The sequence below is a fragment of the Centruroides vittatus genome, unplaced genomic scaffold (genome assembly GCF_030686945.1).
Source record: "Centruroides vittatus isolate TY-2023 unplaced genomic scaffold, ASM3068694v2 contig_461, whole genome shotgun sequence".
NCBI lineage: Eukaryota > Metazoa > Arthropoda > Arachnida > Scorpiones > Buthidae > Centruroides > Centruroides vittatus.
The window spans coordinates 1,739,229-1,746,509 of NW_027122257.1; the positions used below are offsets into that span (position 1 = coordinate 1,739,229).

The following is a 7,281-nucleotide window of genomic DNA, read 5'->3' on the forward strand; positions in this document are numbered from 1 at the left end:
GAATCATCTAGTTCATAGACACAACCAACGATCGCGTGAATGATCGGGCTAGAATTTGGCTAATTAAATGCATTTAATCTATATATGTTGTGTCTATATATATTTATCGGGCTTTAAAATGTCTATTACATCATCTAGTTCAATTCCTTCCACTTCGAGTGTTGAGATTGCACAGTCAAAAAGAAAAGCATTTTCCGTATATATCAAATAGTTTCTAATTGGTTGTAGCAAGAATATTTTTTGGCTACAGTGACATAACCTGTGTCTTCATTAAAGCTGAATATGACGTGTTTTATAACTTCATAATTTTTGCAGAATAACAGCTCACTTGTAACTAGGATCCCCAGAAATAGCTACTGGTTGGAAACAAAATGGGAGCTCAAGATGAATTTTAGAATGCAGGTGAAGCTATTGAAAAACAGTTTTTTGTTGCTGCGACAAGTTTAATTACAGTTTTTCACTTTCTCCAGCGATGAAATTTATGTATCAAAAATCAAACTGGAAGCTTTAGGAAAAATCCAGCAACGAGTTGCATAACTTTTCCGGCTGTTATGAGTTTATATTTTAAAAAATAACTATTATATTATTAACCAAAATAAATAAAATTCTGTGCTTGCCATCAGTTTTCAGATTTTTTATGCAATCCTTTTAATTTTTTAATTACTATAAAATGGAAAAAGGCTTAATTTTGAAGGCAAGGGTGGGTTTCATGAAAAACGGTAAATGTTAGTAACGAATAAAATCTTCATTAAGGCCTATTCTCTCGAGATATGACACACGACCCCTCTATCTCCCCATTCCCTGCATCTTTAAATAACTGTGGAATTGTAGTATTAGAAGTAATTGCACATATAGTGTTTCTCATTTCCCGATATTTTACTTGTGCTGGAATTTCGGGAAAAAGTGAACTGTTTCCAGGGATGTAATTAATTATTTTTAAGATACACAAAATATTTTGAAATCGAATGATATGATTATCTTTCATTTTTAAAGTAATTTAATACGTTCTGTAACCTCCAAAACCATATTAATAACACTGTGTAAGATATATTTTAAAAATTACGTAGACATTTTCACAAATAGAAAAAAATTTATTAAAGTTTGCTGGAAACTGCATACAACAACAACAACAACAACAAAAATGCTTTGAATTGAGTTGAAAATAAAAAAATGAACTTAGATCAAACTTCTAACTTAAAAGGTAGTTTTCGTTTTTTAAATAGAACATAATACAAAACATTATTGTAAACTTTTATAATAAGATGTTGAAAAGCAAAGATGGCCAATATTCCGATCACTCAATCTGATTCTTATGTTAGTAATGAAAAGTCCTGTTACAGGGAATACTCATTTTGATTCAATTGATGTGAGTGGAATCGTGTTTAATTCATTTAAGAGAAGACAGATGTTATTTGTTTTTTCATCCGTAGCCTGGAAGATTTCTAGTTCGTTTTCGAGATTGTTGTACTTCTTTTGCTCTTTAGTATTTTTGATTTGTCTACATCGATTTGTCTTAATGGAAATATCAAGCTTATAGCCCGATAATTCGGCAGTTCGTTTGTCTTTAATAATCAGGTTTATGAAGAAAAACTTCATACTTGCAGACTTCATATTCGTTTTTATCCTTGCCCAATTTGCACAACTTGGCGTAACGCAGTTATTAAAGCTACTGGGCATGGTTAAAAATTAAGACAGCATAAGCATAATTATTCCAGATATTACAGATTCTGGCAAATAAAGAATTTTCAGTCCTGCCACAAATAAACCACGTATTGATTATTGACCATTTGTGACGTGCCATAAAGCAAAAATTTGAAAAACTAATACAGTAGAGAGTCGAAAATCGGAATCAATTGGGGACTGGGGTTGTTCAAATTAGTGATTTGTTCCGATTACCGATTATGTACGAAAAGATATATTAACCTGTCCGATGTTCAGATTTTTCTTCGTTGCGTGTCGCTTCGTGTTGAATTTTCGTCGATTTTAAGCCTAACGAAAATTTTTATAATAATAATCGAGGCTATCGTATCGTTAAAAATTATTTCTTCATTTTGTACAAACAAAATAAATATATTGAAGAATACAAAAACATGAATATTATACTTTAGAAGTAAATCTAGTATCAAAAACGTTCGATTCAGCACGACAAACTTCGACTGAAAATCGTTCCGAGTACCGGCGATTCCGATTACCGGGGTTCCGATTAACGACTCTCTACTGTAATAAGTAGACTAAGTAGGGATCACCATCTATTAGTTTGTGTTCTAGACGATACATTCTCGGCGACCGACCTTTCTTTTTAGGCTACGAGCCGTCGAAAAAAGCTAAAAACTCTGGAACACAAACTAATGAACGGTGATCCCTACTTGGGCGAATTTGTCTGTAAATATTTAAACTTAAAAATAACCATCGGACGAAAAAATAACAAATAATAATAAGTAGGTTTAAAATTAATAAATACAAATGTATTCTGACAGTTTATGACTTAATTATACTTTCTATTTGCAAAATTTACACAACCTTAGCATAAAATAAGAAAAAAGTGAACTTTTAAGAAATATGCGGGATTTCCCGGAATAAGAAGAATTTCCCGCGATATTTCCCTGGTTAAGAAAACAACCGGGATCCCGTTTGAGAAACCCTATCCATATGTAAATACGTGTAATTACTTCTAATACAACAATCCCATTCTATAAAGAAAGAAATGTCAAGACTAAAAGCTTTCAAGGCATTATGAGCAAGACATGTAACTCCATACTTTTACACTGAAATCATTAATGACTTGTGCAATGGCCAAGACGATAAAACCTGTGATTATTGTCATTTGTTCCAGATTGATTAAGTTGTGTTGTAATAAAGGTGAAGTAATGATAATGTTTAACCAGAATGTATTATTCTAACTTTACATATATTTTACTCAAATTTATATACATTAATGAACGAATTGTATTGTTAACAGCATATTGACATTGAATCCAAAGTCGATATTTTGAAACTTCAAAATAACGAAATGGTAAATAAACGTTAGATTTAATTTAAGTTTAAAAATTTAATTTATAAAGTAAGATTTATTAAATGAGATATACATTTTCAAAGTGAATAAAAATTAACAGGAGATCATATTTAGTATGGTGGCTATGAACGTATGGTCCGTGTACCACTGATGGATCACAAGCATGTGACAGATGATTAGCATATTGACCTACTCATTTTTTAAAATGTAATTTTAATTTTTTAGGCAAACAAAAGCATTTTTACACATGAAAAATCTTTAACATTATTTTACGGGATAGACAAAATATTCTGACACAAAATGTGTCATTATCTAAAAGACGGGCGCATAGATACTACTCGGTTTAATGCAGGTCAAACTGGCTGATGACATAAATCTATGCAAGTCAAATACAATCTAATCTGATATAGTTTAAATAGATTAATATAAATTAGTGAAAAAATCGAAGATGCATTATTTTTTTGTCCTATTAATATTTAAATTAGTGTGAAAAATTCAGTTAATTTCAAGTTGTTACGTATAAATTTTTTGATTCGCTGTAGTATTTTAAAAATGAAACTAGAAAACGTACCATGTAATCAACTAATCTGTAAAATAAGTAACTTTATAAATTTTGTGCATTGCACGTGTTGAGAAAACACCTGTGGAGAAATGAAATTGAATTGGATTATCCAATTGAATTTGATTATTCGAATTAAATTGAAGCGGAAATGACGTTTCACCCGGCGGAACAAAAAAATAAAAGCAAAGGATGGTGTGAGACCGCGGATTTTAGCAGGAAAATTTGTGTAAATGAAAGAAAACTTTCATTTTTTTGTTCAAGAATTTTGTAACAATCACCGATAGAAAAAACTCCTCGCAGAGAAACGGAGCAGAGGTCTGCAGTAACTATCAACAGTTAGGGTGGAAAAGTTGACACTTAGCTGTCAAGAATTCGCAAGTAATCGTCAACAACCGACAGCTTCCCACACTAACACTATAAAAGCTCGCGCCACCGGAAGCTTAGGCGCTCGCATAATAGGTTATTATTGTACTTGTGTCCGTCTCCATGCCCAGGAACGAAGTCCCGTCGAAAAAAACTCGTCGGCGACCGCCATACATCGAATTATATCGTCCGATCTCACACCAAGAGGTATTTGGTTAGGACCTTTGTAAACTCTCTCTCGCCCGCAACGGCAATAGGCTTGACGCATAGCCGTCTTAGTCAGAATCTGTAAACTTGCATATAGTTGCATTCAAGCGTATGTTAACCTCATTTAATCGCATAGTACCGTAGAATTGTAACCGCCTTGTATGTTATTCTAGTTATTCAATAAATGTTTTATTTGTTAACCTGTCTCCTGTCAATCCAAGACGCCTGTCGACTTACCGACGCACCTCCCCACTCACTTTTTTGCCCTCCTAGCCATCCGAAACGACAACGAGATCGGGTTTTGCCAACCCGTGCAGTGTAAGTGGTCAGCGAAAATAAACCCCTGACCCTCTGCTTATCTCACATTAATATTCGTTTATCCCAGATTTAATCGAATTGTTAGAGTTCTTAAAGCAAAATGGAAATAAATAAATACATTAAATTGTTAATTTTCGCTATGGTTTATATACACATTATATCTCATATGAAATTCACACCGCTGTACTCTAAACTTTAAAGCGCCCTCCAGCTGCTTAACTAAATTACAAAGGTAGACAAAATTGGGGTTTCTATACTTGAAGTTTATTGTTTTTCCGGATGTAAGGGACATGATAAGATCGAAATTTCTATTCATCTTTATACGAGAATGTTAGGTTTTTGCATACATATTGACGTTAACATCAATGTACGAGTATATGCAGGGAAAATCACGCAATTTGGCCAAACTCTTAATAGTAACTTTCGTGGCAACGCAACAATAAAACTCTGTGTACTAACAAATTGTCAGAGTTTTATTGTTGCGAGCGGTCGTTGATTGTTAATGCGAACTGTTGGATTTTTAGTTCGTGCAGTCAAAATTTTTTCGTTTCGAGTGTTTTTCTCAGTTTTGTTTCGTTTGCGTCGATTTTATCGGTAAGTACAGACTACGATGTTTCTAATTTTACGTATTTTTTGAACATTGTTAAGCCGAATATCACAATTAGTGCCAATGATTTTCCGACGAATCTCTATTTCCATAACAATTGATCGGTCTTGACAGAGACGACGGACGGGGTCTTTCCACTCATTTTCACTCTTCGTTAAGCCCAAATCTAATGGAATCTAAATTAATAAATACATGACATTGGTATTAGCGCGCTGTAGTTTATATACGCATCATACCCCATATGATATTTGCACTGTTATAGTGTGAACTTTAATTAAACAGAATAATTCGAGATTATTCGTCTAAATTTTCACAAATGTTTTGTGTTAGGCAATGGACAGAACTGTACAATTTGTAGAAACTGATTTCTATAGCGAACATTTAAAATCGTTTGAAAGTTAAAATTACTATATTTAACAGAGATTTTATTATAATATTCATTTGTGACTATTCGTTATAATTAAGACGATATATTTTAAAATTATTTTTTTTCATTATTAAAAATCTTACAATTTACATAAAAATAAATTAACAAAACAAATACGAGTTGTATTTTCATAATAGTCGTTTCTTTCTTTTGCAGAATGAAAAATTTCAGGCAATTAAAGAAGTGGCGCACCTCGGCAGATGGTGAGGAGGAGGAGGAAGGCTCTTCTTGGTCTTCCGTTCCGTTTCCAATGATTCGGGTGCTCCCAAAAGATGTCGAGGGGAGCGGAGAATGCGTCAAACGTGTGGTCGTCATTACTCCCGACGATAGCGCCTCGACTGTGGTCGACTACCTAAGACTGCGATACCCGGAAGTTGCAGAATGGACGGTGGAGTGTCGAGGGGAGTCCAAAGTGGTCGTGAAAACATCCGTCGAGCAAAAGAAACCTTGGTGGAAAAGGCTCTTCTTTTGCTGGATAAAGTGAATCTTCTCTCTTCCGAAATCACTTCCACCCACGTTCCACTTTTCACCGGATATGACTCTGCCACCGGAATACGACTTTGTCACCCGGAAATGACGTTTCACCCGGCTACGACCCGGCTGAAAACAAAAAGCGATATTCGAGGCGCGAATCGGGTAAGAATATGCATAAGTGCATCACTTATGCATATTCGTACCCGATTGCAGGCGATTTGTCTCGGGCAGTGGCCATACCACGCTGAAAATACCGGTTCTCGTCCGATCACCGAAGTCAAGGAGCGTTGGGGCCGCTCAGTACTTGGGGCGGAGACGACCTGGGAATAGCGGGTGCTGCTGTCACTATTTTTTTTCTTTCATTCTTCGACCTATCTCTTTTTCTTTCGTCTAATAAAATTTATCACTTGGCGCAGTAATTTTTCTTTAATACATTATGTCAAGCAAACATTTCTTTTCTGTAACCTTTAGCTTCCTGTACATTGTTTTAACACTTCTCGGTAAGTATCAATTAAAAATGTTCTGTTACACATAATAAACGCGTTTATTACGTGTAAAAAAACATACTTCGGCTATCATCAAAATCAAGCAATAGCCTATTATATATGAGGGAATAGTGATTGAAATAAAAATAGAGAGAACCAGAATTGACAATCGTCTTGATAGAACGATAATCTTCTTCGTAAAGTCTTTTGTCCTTTCATCCTAACGTCATTCGTTCTTTTTTCCTTTCGCGCCGTCATCAACTGTCGTCTTTCCCACTTCTCCCCTTTGCAACCCTCGTAAATCTTAACGGTTTAGAATGTTACTCGTCTAAACCCCACATATATATTTTTTTATTTACTAAAAATACACAAGTCATTAAATGTGAAATAATAATGTGGGTTTAGAATTAAATAGAATTTGTATATAGTTGCTGGATACTAAGCATATAGGAGGGAGAGCGACGGTAATACTGCCATGGCGAAAATTTTGGTTTGCAGTAAATTTCAGGCCGCAATCTTTTAATAAACTCTTTTTTATTTACAATGTTTAAATGGTATCTGTAAGTTACACAAAATTATATCTTCTGTAAAGGATAGTAGCCTAAACTTAATTTAAAATCGGGCATAACTTTACAGCGCTTATGGAAACCGTTTAATTTACAAACGTTTACGATTTACTTTATAAGGTTTTGCTAAGCTACGAACTTCCGAAATCCCTATAGTTTGTAGTTTCAAACCCGAGGCAGCTACGACCAACAATTCCGAGGGCGCTGGGCGTCACGACGGCCACCCACAATATGCTGTTAGTGTAATCGCTACAAAAAA

At 34.5% G+C, this 7,281-nt stretch overlaps 1 pseudogene; it reads left to right on the plus strand.

Moving 5' to 3' along the window:
- Nucleotides 1-6,197: 6,197 nt before the first annotated feature.
- On the plus strand, nucleotides 6,198-6,316 carry LOC136977650 (5S ribosomal RNA; annotated as a pseudogene).
- Nucleotides 6,317-7,281: the final 965 nt, after the last annotated feature.